Below are 13,024 nucleotides of genomic sequence, written 5' to 3'. Positions count from 1 at the left end.
TTGACTCTGACGGTCTCCCATGCGGGTGTGGAACTTCTTTGGTATGTTGTATAATATGACCGAGGTGCCCCTATCCCTTACTATAGTGAAATAGTTCCATCCAGCGTACAAGGGCGGACGCTTTCACGACCGTCTCCCACTCGGTATGTGCAGATTCTCGGATCATTTTGTATAGTATGCTATTAAATCGACCCTCGATTGACTCTGACGGTCTCCCATTCGGGTGTGCAAGTTCTCTTGGTGCATTTGAAGTATGAGTTGAGTTTAATGAAGTTGATTTCGTCATAGGCACGGTGCTGTGCTGTGCTGTGCCATCGACAACACCAATAAGGATGGGGCATCTATTTTTACTTAGGCTAGCATACCTAAGTTAAAGCAAGCTCCCCTTGCCAATACAAGAAGGAAGAGGATTTCGACATCGACGAAACCTCCGGCGGCCCGGTAGTGGTTGGTTAGGTTAGGTTAGGTTAGGTTAGGTTAGGTTAGGTTAGGTTAGGTTAGGTTAGGCGGCCCGGTAGTGGTTGGTTAGGTTAGGTAGTTGCCTGTATTATTAATCTATAAAATTTAAGGTCCCCCGTTAGACTTTACCACGGTCAGGCTAAACAGTTTACCCTAGATAGTGGTGGCTGCTTGGATTATTTCTTTGTCTCTTATTGACTTCGGGTGGCTAACCTCTATAAAATTGAGGACACCAATAGACTTTGTACTAAGGTTAGGTTAAACAGACACTTGGAGCAGGCCGCTACACACTTTTGCTGTAATGGAGGACTTCGCCATCGGGGAGCGTGACGAAACCTCCGGCGAAAGTAGTGGTGGCTGCCTGTATATCTCTATAAAATTTAGGCCCCCAATAGACTTTACACCAAGGTTAGGTAGTGTTGGCTGCTTGGATTATTTCTTTCTGTCTGTTATTGACTTAGGCTGGCTAGCCTCTATAAAATTGTGGACACCAATAGACTCTGTACTAAGGTTAGGTTAAACAGACACTTCTGCTGTAACGGAGGATTTCGCCATCGGGGGGCGTGACGAAACCTCCAGCGGTCTGGTAGTGTGGACTGCACCACGGTTAGGTTAGGTAGTAGTGGCTGTCTGGATTATTTCTTTGTCTTACTCAAGCTGGCAAGCCTCGCTAAAACTTTAGGACACCAATACACTCTTCTACTACCAAGGAGAGGTTGTTGGATTATTTGTTTGTCTCTTACTCAGGCTGGCAAGCCTCTATAAAACATCAGGACACCAACACACTCTCTACTACTACTACTACTACCACCAAGGAGAGGTTGTTGGATTATTTGTTTGTCTCTTACTTAGGCTGGCAAGCCTCTATAAAACTTCAGGACACCAATACACTCTCTACTACTACTACAAAGGAGAGGTTGTTGGATTATTTTTTTGTCTCTTACTTAGGCTGGCAAGCCTCTATAAAACTTCAGGACACCAATACACTTTAACCAAGGTTAGGTTAAACAGACACTTGCGCAATGGAGCAGGCCGCTAGACACTGCTGCCGCTGCTGTAATGGAGGATTTCGCCATCGGGGGGCGTGACGAAACCTCCGGCCTGGTAGGGAGAAGTCTTAATGGATCGCAGTGAGGATGTTGCTCTGCCATCTACAACACCCTGACCGGTACGTAAGTCGTCTACGAACGATTCGGTACGGCACATCAGCATTCGGGTGATCCGCATTTGGGACGGGAGAGCCGGCACTGATGACACGACTGAGTCTCTTTATTGGGTCTTCCTCTCGGCGGTGCAGCGTTGCCCGCCAGAGTCTCAGAATATCTTTTTGACCGTCCCAATGCGAGCCGCAGAGACAACAAGTGTTTCTAGCCGGATGCTGCCTTAGAGGCTTTCAGGCATAACCTACGGACGTAGCCTCCACTGGCCGATCGACCAAGAACGGAACCATATGTCCGGACCTGCTGTTCCTTCCTCGTACTGAGCAGGACTACTATCGCAACGACCCCATTTTAACAGTAGGGTAAAACTAACCCGTCTCACGACGGTTCAAACCCAGCCCACGCTCCCTGTTAGTGGGTGAATCCAACGCTTTGGTGAATTCTGCTTCACACGATAGGGAAGAGCCGACTTCGAAGGATCAAAAGCGACGTCGCTATGAATGTTTGGCCGCCACAAGCCGTTATCCCTGTTGTATCTTTTTTCTGACACCTCTTGCTTAAAAAGTCCCTAAAGTCAAAAGGATAGATAGGCCTTTGCTTTCGCGAGTCCAGATTCGCATTGAAAATCAAGATCAAGCCAGCATTTGCCCTTTGTTTCACGCGAGGCTTCTGTCCACGCTGAGCGCTGGCTCAGGCATCTGGGCGTTATCATTTCTGACAGATGTACCGGCCCCAGTCAAACTCCCCACCTAATGTCTCGAGCGGGACGCGGGTGGCGCCAGCGCCCGCCTCAGACGCGAAGCCCGGGTGCGGTGCCGCTGTTAGCGCATTCCGGCCGAACTGCGACGTCCACTCGTCGTGTCTCTTCCGCTGCTTAGGCTAGAAAGAGAGACGCCCCGCTGGCATTCCCATTCTGCCTCACCGAAAGTAAAGAAACGATCAGAGTAGTGGTATTTCACTGGCGGCCGCCCACACGGAGGCGGAACGGCCTCCCACTTATGCTACACCTCTGATGTCTCTCTACAAAATCAGACTAGAGTCAAGCTCAACAGGGTCTTCTTTCCCCGCTGTTTAGTGCAGGCCCGTTCCCCTGCCTGTGGGTTCGCTAGATAGTAGATAGGGACAGTGGGAATCTCGTTAATCCATTCATGCGCGTCACTAATTAGATGACGAGGCATTTGGCTAGTAATACTCACAACAATATTTATTAGTAACAACAACACGGAGCCGCTTCCTGCATGCCCGGACGCTCTTCACTTTATCTAGTTTCCTTTAAAAATTAAAAACTCAAATGCACAACTGTGCCCCTAAAATCTGACTATCTTGCAGGGATTACCAGGTTCCCTGCACAACCACTCTCCTGGCATTTATACCCTTCCGCAATATCCATCCTGTTAGGGAGCTCCCCGCAGTGCTTGGATGTTGGTCACCGGATGTCTAAGATGTAGTTGGCAACTGGCATCCCATCCCAACCCATAAAGATATTTTAAGGGCCTTATTTATTGACCGCCGGCCCTGCTGGCGGCTGCTGGTTTGGGAGGGCTGCCAGTTGCTCGTGGTGACACACTTGTGGAGCTCATGGATGAGGCTGCTGTCCGTGTCTCTGTTGCAGAAGGAATCGGAGCGATGGTCATCTCCGACTTGTCAGGAGAGGACTAAAACCTAGCTAAAAATTTTAAAAGAATGAATGAGTTAAAACCTCTTGTCTAAGTTTTTAGGATAGAGCGCCCGCCACAGCAGGCCCGAACTCCGTGTGTGTCCCGGGAGCAGCAGCACCCCAGTGGATTGGAGCTCCTTGGCAGGGATGAGATCGAACTGCCCTGCTTGCAGTGTGGGCGAACGCCCCACCCCCAGCATTCGGGCCGCAGAGCGACATCCTAGCCGTCCGCCTGCAGTCTGAGGGATCTAAGGATGTTTATAGATCCCTCAATGGCCATTGTGACAAGTATCTCGATGCCCGCGCGTCTGATGCCCAACCGGCTGAGACCTGAGTCGCAATAGGTCGATGGCTTTCCTGCCTGGGCCTAGATCATTTCGCAAGATGGCATTGCTGGCCCGGCTTCCAAAGAAGTTCTCCGCCCCCTTGCCATGCCAGGATATACTCCACTCTTCCCTCTTCTTCCGCAACAGCGACCTTTTCAATTGAGACAAGGTGTTGTTGTCTATATGGCCTACCCGGAAGTGCCTCGCCATTGCCCCGACTTCGCGACCCCAGAGACCCCCAGAGGCTATAAACCTTACTGCAGGGTCGTCTGAGGCCTCGAGACGCGGGAGCAGTCCCATCTTCTGCTGGGCAACGGTCTCCAGTAGCGAGGGCACTCCCACGCCCCCGTCTCTCATGGGTAGGCCAATGGCCGCTGTATTGAGCGTCCGAGGTAGGTGGAGCCATTGCCTGGTCCGGTCGCAAAGGGTCCTGTCTAGTGCCCTGAGAAGGTTCATAGAACAGGATCCCTTCACGTACCTATACTGAAGCCTCGGGATAATCTGAGACTTCAGTATCTTGATCTTTTGCAAGGGTTTCAGCGAAGAACCTCCTATTTTCTCCATGATGTTCAGGAGTTTTTGTTTTTCGCCATCGACCCTACTCCCCGGTCTCTCAAGTCCTGAGGGCCCCACTTGGAGCCCTAAGTACCTCACGTACTCATCAGGTTCAATTCTTGGTAGGTATTCGGCCAGACCCGTGGTCGAGTTCAGCATTGTAAAGCATTCCTCGGTCACGACCCTGAGCTTCACACCATACCTACCCCTTGCAGCCCGCTCAAGACCCAGTGTGGCGCACTTCGTGGGCTGCACGGCCAGTCCCCTCGCACCAAGGAACCGGTCGAGCTGATTCAGGCTCCTCTGCATCCCGAGCCTGGACTCAGAGACTATTACTAGGTCGTCCGCGAATCCTGTCACTGCCACCGACGTTACATCATCCAGGCGGTATCCAACGACAGGACCCAGGGACTCCAGGTACTCATCCACCACGGCACAGAAAAGGAAGGGGGACAATGGACATCCTTGCTTCACTCCTCTGGTCATGGGGATGGGGTCTGACTCCCCGCCGGGAACGCAAATGCTTGTCCCTACGTGGCTGTAAAGATCCTTCACAACATCCAGAAGGTGGTTAGGCGTATCCAAGCGCCGAAGTGCCCTTTCGAGAGAGGTGTGCGACACAGTGTCGAACGCTTTGGCTACGTCGACAAAGGTGATATAGATGTTACGCTTCTCTCTCCGGGCATGCCTTATCAGTCCCTCTACGAGTGCTAAGTTCTCACCACACCCGTCGACGGACCTAAAGGCCTTCTGGCTTGTACTTGTATTAGCACTCTCCACCATCCGGAATGCGAGGATCTTACAGTACGCCCTAAGGATGTGGGACCCGATCGTAATTGGATGCCAATTAGAGGGGGTCCCAAGCGGCGATTTTTTGGGAAGCATGGACGTTCTGCTGTTTTTCGTCCATTGAGGAACCCGTGCCAAATAAAGCCATGTATGAAATATTCTTAGGAGAACCCTCGGCCCTAGCCTTCTTAGCGCTCCCGTGTCGAGCTCTGGGTTCTCCAGACCTACTGCGGTCTCCGGTCCACGAAGTGCGCCCACCACCTCTTTGCCGGCTTTGGGGTCAAGAATTGTTAGCATCCTGTCATTCGTGCGCACCTCAACATGTTCGTCATCCTGGGGCGATTCAGCAGCAAACCTCGGTCGGAATTCCGCTACGAATTCATCGACCGAGGGCCTCTCGCCCTCGAATTCGAAATCGTTGATGATCTTGTTTGCGATCTCCTTTGGACTACGTTTGTAAGCCCTTTGTGTCTGTGCATACTCCATTCTTTTTCTGACTCTCCTGGGTAGATGTCTATAACTGGGCGACACTCTATTTACTCCTTGCCGAGGCGTTCTACCAGAGAATAGCCTCGGCTTGTGTGCCCGCAATGCAGCCTCCAGCCCATTCAGCGCCATCTCGACGTGGTGTTCCGTCAGGCCATCTGGGGACGGAATGGCCCGCAGCACTGAATTGAGACTGACGACCAATGCGTCACCCTCCTCCTCCTCCTCCTCCTCCTCCTCGCTGAGAGCCCTCAGATGCTCCCATAACTTGACCCTCGCCCCCAGCTCCGGGGCGATATCCCGCTCTGGGTCACTCCCGGAGTCATCAGGGTCAGAGGGGTCAGGATCGTTGACCCCCTCGGGTAGCTCATCTGGTATGAGGGCTCTTGTGCCGCCTCCAGCCCCGTTGGTTGATCTGGGGCTGCTTCCAGGGTCTTCTGTTTCCTGGAGGCCACTTCGTACGATGTTCCTGTACTTTTGGGTCTTGCGCATAGCCCTCAAGCGTTCCAGCCGGATTGTCCCCTCCGGGAGGCTTCCAATCAACACTTGGTTGATTTTGGAAACCCCCCTTTCTGACCGGAGGAGTTTCACCTCCTCCTCCGCCACTAGGAGCATTTCCTGTGTGGAGTAGGCAACCCGCCTGGCAGGCTCGAGGGTTTGATTATAAGTCCCCTAGTGCATATGACGAGTTTGTTGGGTAAGTCCCACAGGAGTTGGGAATGTCCTTCCACACTCGCCACATGTGTGGTGTTGGGGACCCGCGCATACCTGCTGCTCCTCTAGGGAGCAGTTTTTGAAGTGGAGTGCACAGACTTTAGGGTCGCTAAGTGGCACTTGACATTTGCCACACCTGATTTCTAGAGTCGCTCGGTGCGAGGACCTGGTGTGGTTTGCGTATGCCTTAGCAGATCTAAAAGAGGCACCGCAAATTCCACACCGGATTTTGTCAAAGGACCCCGCACCTTGATACTCCATGGTCACGATCAAGTTTGTCGTTTTGGGTGTCGCTCCTGGTCCCGATATGCTGGGTCTGTCAGTTGTGATTGTGTCCTCGGCCGCTGACTTGTCAGCGGCCGTGGCTATACGAGGACTTAGTGGGCCTGGGGGTTCGCCAGGGATCCCATCCTCTGCCAGGGACACACCTCCAGAGGGAGCCACTTTTGATTGTGGCGTCTCCTCTCCGGAACATTGCCGCTCCCGGGACGGTGGGGGAACACGTGGTGCCCCTGCAACCACGGACCTCACTTTTGAATTCACACGCTTTTGCCGAACAGCTAAGCTGAACGCCCGACTCTCGCCTGTCTTGGAAGCTGAAGGCTCCACTGACGGTGGGCACGGTTCGGTAGTTGCGTTGAACATCAGCTTTTAGTTTAAAACACAATAACCGCTTATCATAAGATACACGGAATTACAACCTGAATTCTAAAAGTTGAATTGCAACTACCCTTTGGAGAGTCATAGTTACTCCCGCCGTTTAACCGCGCTTGGTTGAATTTCTTCACTTTGACATTCAGAGCACTGGGCAGAAATCACATTGCGTCGACATCCATCAAAGACCATCGCAATGCTTTGTTTTAATTAGACAGTCGGATTCCCCTGGTCTGTGCCAGTTCTGAGTTGATCGCTGGGCGCCAGCCGAAGTGGGATTGTAGTGAACCGAACGGCCCCGCCTCCCCCCCGCACCTCTTACTACAAGAGCTTTGGAGGGACGGCGAACACCGCCCGAGAACACGCCCACGCAGCCTAGCGCATTCCACGGAAGGGCCGGAGGTACGCCGGTCCGAGCTCGGTTTAGAGAGGCGCTAGGCCACCGCAGCGCGCCCTGCACGAGAGATGAGCGCACATGTGCGACATCATCCCTCGCCGGACGAACCACGGCAGTTTGCTCCCAACGTCCCTACCGTCATCTTCGCCCAGGTCTGCGCCCGAACCCAGGCCCGCTCCTCAAGACAGGCCCGGATTGGGTTCCGATCTCAGAGCCAATCTCATCCCGGTTACGGATCTAATTTGCTGACTTCCTTACCTGTGCTTGAAGGTCTATCACCGAGGCTGCTTACCTGAGACGATGCGGTTATGCGGGTAAGCACAGGCCCGAAAGACGCCGCTGGAAACGAGTTCCGACAATGCTGCTCTCGGGGATAACCACCCTCAAGATTTTTACGCCGGACCGGTGGTGGCACTCGACGCCGCAGAAATCAAGGGCGCCACGCTAACTGTCTTACTAACGCCCTCTCTGAATGAGAGATTTCTTTAGGGCCACGGCGCTCTTTAAACAGAAAAAGAGAATTTTCCCGGACCACCGCCGGTGGACGCGAGCTGGTTTCAGTTGCCAGGACCCTTCGCGGGCATGTAGCATTCCCAAAGGGCGCACACACACCCGCTAGGGTTCCAGGCCTGGTTACAGAATAAGTACCGTATTCCCTTTCGCCACTCATCCTTTGGCCTTTCACTTTGTTAGACTGTGTTATATAAGACCGAGGTAGATAGATAGATAGAACCCCTACTTAGTTCTTCTTCTTCTTCTCCTCTGCTCGTGTTGCATTTGCCTCGAGCGTGGATCAGGCCTTAGCCCTGGGCTTGGAGGCGACAACCCATGTCCAACTGATGTTCACATGGAACCCTTCTCCTTCCCGGTCGTCAGGAGTCTCTCTCAGTATTTACTACCACCAGATCTACCAGTGGCGGCTCCAGGCCGGCCCGCCAAGCCCTTCCCAGCGCTCACCACTCGGCCTCCTACTCACCGGGGCTTCGAGACCTCGCCTTGAGAGCGAGGCCGGTAGTGCGCCCGGCGGTCGAGTATCGGGAGAATGCTTGAGCGCCATACCATTTTAAGGGCTAGTTGCTTCGGCAGGTGAGTTGTTACACACTCCTTAGCGGATTCCAACTTCCATGGCCACCGTCCTGCTGTCTATAGCAACCAACGCCTTTCAATAGGATCTGAATGAGCATTCATTTAGGCCCCTTAACTCGACGTTTGGTTCATCCCACAGCGCCAGTTCTGCTTACCAAAAGTGGCCCACTAGATACTCAGATTAGTCGCCGGAGCTTCATCCCTACAAGCAAGCTCGGCATCTCACCCATTTAAAGTTTGAGAATAGGTTGAGGACGTTTCGTCCCCAAGACCTCTAATCATTCGCTTTACCGGATGAAATTCACCCTGCGAGTTCCAGCTATCCTGAGGGAAACTTCGGAGGGAACCAGCTACTAGATGATTCGATTAGTCTTTCGCCCCTATACCCAGCTCCGACGATCGATTTGCACGTCAGAATCGCTACGGACCTCCACCAGAGTTTCCTCTGGCTTCATCCTGGCCAGGCATAGTTCACCATCTCTCGGGTCCCAACATATATGCTCATGGTACTTGCCGACTGCCCGCGAGCCTGCCCCGGTGCGCCTCCGCCGTTTACCGACGGCCCGCTTCCGGGGACGGACAGCACCGCGGCGTCTTGGCAAGTCCCGGGCCTGCGCCCCCCCCTCCCATGAGGGGAAATTAAACTTCGACCATCGCCCTGACGACCTCCACCACACGCAACGTCCAGAGACGGGGGAAAGTATCTCACCCCGCTTGTCGCGGCGTGGGCGAGGCCGCAGGCAGCCGGTCAGGGATCGGCCCAAGACGCACCGGAGAGCCTGTTACAGCTGCCCCAGGCGCCCGTCACTTTCATTTCGCCTTTGGGTTAAGTGAGCCCATTGACTTGCACACATATTAGACTCCTTGGTCCGTGTTTCAAGACGGGTCGGGTGGATCACCGACCTTTTGCACACCGCGAGAGCAAAACCGCCGCCGAAGCGGCGGCAAGCTCTTCTCGACGACCGTCGCAGGGCAGCCAGGACACCGGTGGTTCCCCCCGTCGCGCGGGTCTCCCCCCAGACGAGCTGAGAGATAGTCGGCGGCGAGGTACCAGTCCGACCGGGCCTTCGACGTCCCCGGCAACGGGTCGCAGTGACCTACTACCAGGCGAAATACGCCCGCCGACGCCAGCGTGAGTGGGGGCGCGCCCAAACATTTTTTGGTCACTCAATTACAACACCCCACCCAGCCGACAGCCGACGAGCTGAATCCCCTCAGTTCGACCTTCGAGTTTCCACCCGGTTGGCTCTTAACGGTTTCACGTACTCTTGAACTCTCTCTTCAAAGTTTTTTTCAACTTTCCCTCACGGTACTTGTTCGCTGTCGGTCTCGTGGTCATATTTAGCCTTAGATGAAGTTTACCACCTGCTTTGGGCTGCACTTTCAAGCAACCCGACTCTACAGAGAGGCCCTTTCCGACTGTCCCATCTGTACCCTCACAGGCGCCGCCATACGGGCCTGTCACCCTCCATGGGCAGTGGCCGCTTTCAAGCTTGACTTAGACGGTATGGGACGGCATGCTGGACCCTCTGAAACGCAACACCCCTCGTGCCCGAAGACATCGAGGTTATGTGCTGGGCTTTTCCCGGTTCAGTCGCCCTTACTAAGGGAATCCCTGTTGGTTTCTATTCCCCCGCTTATTAATATGCTTAAATTTGGCGGGTAGCTCTCTCCTACTACGAGGTCGATCGTGGTCTCATCATCCTTAGGGGGAACATGTTCCCCAACCACGAAGCGGAAGACGCTCTGCCACCAACTTTCTTCACCACCGACATTACCACGTGCTGCTGCAAAAGACATACACAGGAAGGTTTGAGGGGCTTGTCGCGGGGGTACCAGCGGCCATGGCGCCGGCACTCCCACCCCTGACTCCGTTCCTTCTTATTCTTAAGACTGAGAGAGAGTAAGGAAGGTTTGAGGGGCTTGTCGCGAGGGTACCAGCGGCCATGGCGCCGGTATTCCCACCCCTGACTCCGTTCCTTCTTATTCTTAAGACAGAGAGAGAGAGAGAGAGAGAGGAAGGTTTGAGGGGCTTGTCGCGGGGGTACCAGCGGCCATGGCGCCGGTACTCCCACCCCTAACTCCGTTCCTTCTTATTCTTCTGCTTCTTAAGACAGAGAGAGATAAAGGAAGGTTTGGGAGGCTTGTCTCGGGGGTACCAGCGGCCATGGCGCCGGCACTCACACCCCTGACTCCGTTCCTTCTTCTTCTTCTGACAGAGAGAGGAAGGTTTGAGGGGCTTGTCGCGGGGGTACCAGCGGCCATGGCGCCGGCACTCCCACCCCTGACTCCGTTCCTTCTCATTCTCAACGAGCAGCTTAGGTGCTCGGCCCTCTCAGCAACATCAATAGTGGTAAATAGCCAATAGGAAAAGTGTTCCAGCAGAACATCTCTCGCAGTCATATACACAGTTTTAATGCATATACGCTCGTGTTCCGCCCATACTCGGCCGCACCTCTGCCGCTTAAACTTTGACCTCTTTCCCCGTTCCCGCATGCCACAGCAGTGGCACTTGTTTATCCGGAGAAAGAGAGCGAGAGTCGCAGTATTAATTGGCGTGAGCGGCCTTTCCGGCTGCAGAACTAGTGCTCTATCCCGGCGAGCGCCGTTATGAGGCGCAACACCGTCTTTAACGCGTTTAGAGAGAACTCCCCCTGCCTCCCTCCCAGGCCTGTCATGAGATAGACGTGGACTCGTGGCGAACTCTCAAAGAGAACGCCCACACCGCGTCTGACTGTGGGAGAGGGTGGAGGAGCGCGTGAGGAAGAGCACGGCGTCACCCAAGCATTCTCGTCCCAACGAGAGCAATTGTCATCTCTCTTCCTGCGCCACTACATGGTAGACTGCGGGCTCAGGCGCACTCATCAATTTAGGTTCCACTGCAATGCATGCCAAGCACTCTTTTCGAGGTGATAGACGAAATTCCGGCGGGCTTACTTAAAAGATATCCGACCCGGTTTCGTTTCCTCTTCGTGGGATGGAGTGCTTCTTCTCCGAGAGAGAAGGAGGAGGACGTGTGCCTCTTAGAACATGTGCAGCATCAGCCATGAGCAGCCGACGGCCATTCGTGTCTCTGTGGACAGCAGGCAAAAGAGCGCCTCCAGTTATTTGCGAGGGCGACAACTGTCGTCGGGACGGGACACACACATGTGTGTGTGCCCGGCTTTGTTGTGGTTGAATGTGGGTGCGCCAAGTCCATGGACTTGCTAGTGATAGGCTTGTTTTTAAGGGCACGCCTCGCGCAAGGCGCGGGCGATTAAACCCCAAGGCGGAAGCTCGGTTCGGGTTACCCTCGTGTCGGGGAGACAGTCAGCAGGCACCGAACTCGCAGCAACCGATGGATGTATATTTCCGACCCTCGTAGAGGAGTGGCGGCGACAAGCTCATATGGCTGCCGCCGCCGCAATATGCGTTCAACTTGTCGATGTATCTGGTATTCTTGCGATTCACATACCGACACGCAGTTTGCTGCGGTCTTCATCGACCCACGAGCCGAGTGATCCCCCGTTAAGAGTTGTGTATTTGCCATTTGGTCTTTTTGCGACTAACCATCACAGGTCGAGTCTCAATGAAAGGGTTTGACAGACATAGCCCAAGTTTGTGGTTTGGGTTTGGCCGGACGGCTTGTTGTTGTTTTTTGACACTTGAATTTCACTCTTTTTGGGTCAAGAGGCTTATTCGCCGGTAGTAAGGAACGGACGGGCAGCCGTCCAAAGCCCCGTCCGTCCTCCTCCTCCGGTCTTCGCGCTCTCGCCCGAGTGTGGTCCACCTACAGCGTGGTGGTACCTATTTTTGGTGCGGGGGCCGGGATTGTCCTCTTTCGCTGCTGGAGTTGCCAGAGCAGAGCCCGAGACCGCCCAAATCAGGAGAGTAGTAGTAGTAGTTTTAAGAGCGCCCCGTTCTCTTTCTCTCTGTTAATGATCCTTCCGCAGGTTCACCTACGGAAACCTTGTTACGACTTTTACTTCCTCTAAATGATCAAGTTTGGACATCTTTCCGTCAGCTCGAGGCGACGACCCCAGAAAACCCTCGCGGGCAACGGGGCCGACAATCCAAGAGCGCCAGTCCGAAGGCCTCACTAAATCATTCAATCGGTAGTAGCGACGGGCGGTGTGTACAAAGGGCAGGGGACGTAGTCAGCGCAAGCTGATGACTTGCACTTACTGGGAATTCCTCGTTCATGGGGAAACAATTGCAAGCCCCCAATCCTATCAAAAAGGCTTTGAGCAGGTTACCAGCTCCTCCTGGAGGAAGCTTCGTTCTGATCCTTCAGTGTAGCGTAGCGTCGCGGCCCAGAACATCTAAAGGGCATCACAGACCTGTTATTGCTCAATCTCGTGCGGCTAGAATTGCCGCTTATCCCTCTAAGAAGAAGTTGCGAACTGGACACAATTTTCTGGAGATCCGTCGACTACTTAGTAGGCCAGAGTCTCGTTCGTTATCGGAATTAACCAGACAAATCGCTCCACCAACTAAGAACGGCCATGCACCACCACCCACCGAATCGAGAAAGAGCTCTCAATCTGTCAATCCTTCCGGTGTCTGGGCCTGGTGAGGTTTCCCGTGTTGAGTCAAATTAAGCCGCAGGCTCCACTCCTGGTGGTGCCCTTCCGTCAATTCCTTTAAGTTTCAGCTTTGCAACCATACTTCCCCCGGAACCCAAAGACTTTGGTTTCCCGGAAGCTGCCCGCCGGGTCATGGGAATAACGCCGGCGGATCGCTAGTTGGCATCGTTTATGGA

General features: G+C 53.9%; 1 non-coding gene and 1 pseudogene across 1 annotated transcript; both read right to left on the bottom strand.

Annotated features, from left to right (window-relative positions):
• Window positions 1-1,546: 1,546 nt before the first annotated feature.
• Window positions 1,547-9,970, bottom strand: LOC121866125 (annotated as a pseudogene).
• Window positions 9,971-11,635: 1,665 nt separating this feature from the next.
• On the bottom strand, window positions 11,636-11,799 carry LOC121866124. The gene has a single exon (XR_006088894.1). It is a non-coding gene; the product is annotated as a 5.8S ribosomal RNA (ribosomal RNA).
• Between the last annotated feature and the right edge of the window lie 1,225 nt (window positions 11,800-13,024).

The sequence above is a fragment of the Homarus americanus genome, unplaced genomic scaffold (genome assembly GCF_018991925.1).
Source record: "Homarus americanus isolate GMGI-L3 unplaced genomic scaffold, GMGI_Hamer_2.0 scaffold49017, whole genome shotgun sequence".
In the NCBI taxonomy this organism is placed as follows: Eukaryota; Metazoa; Arthropoda; class Malacostraca; order Decapoda; family Nephropidae; genus Homarus; species Homarus americanus.
Note: the sequence above shows the minus strand (reverse complement) of the source record. Positions and strands in the feature narration are given on the sequence as shown.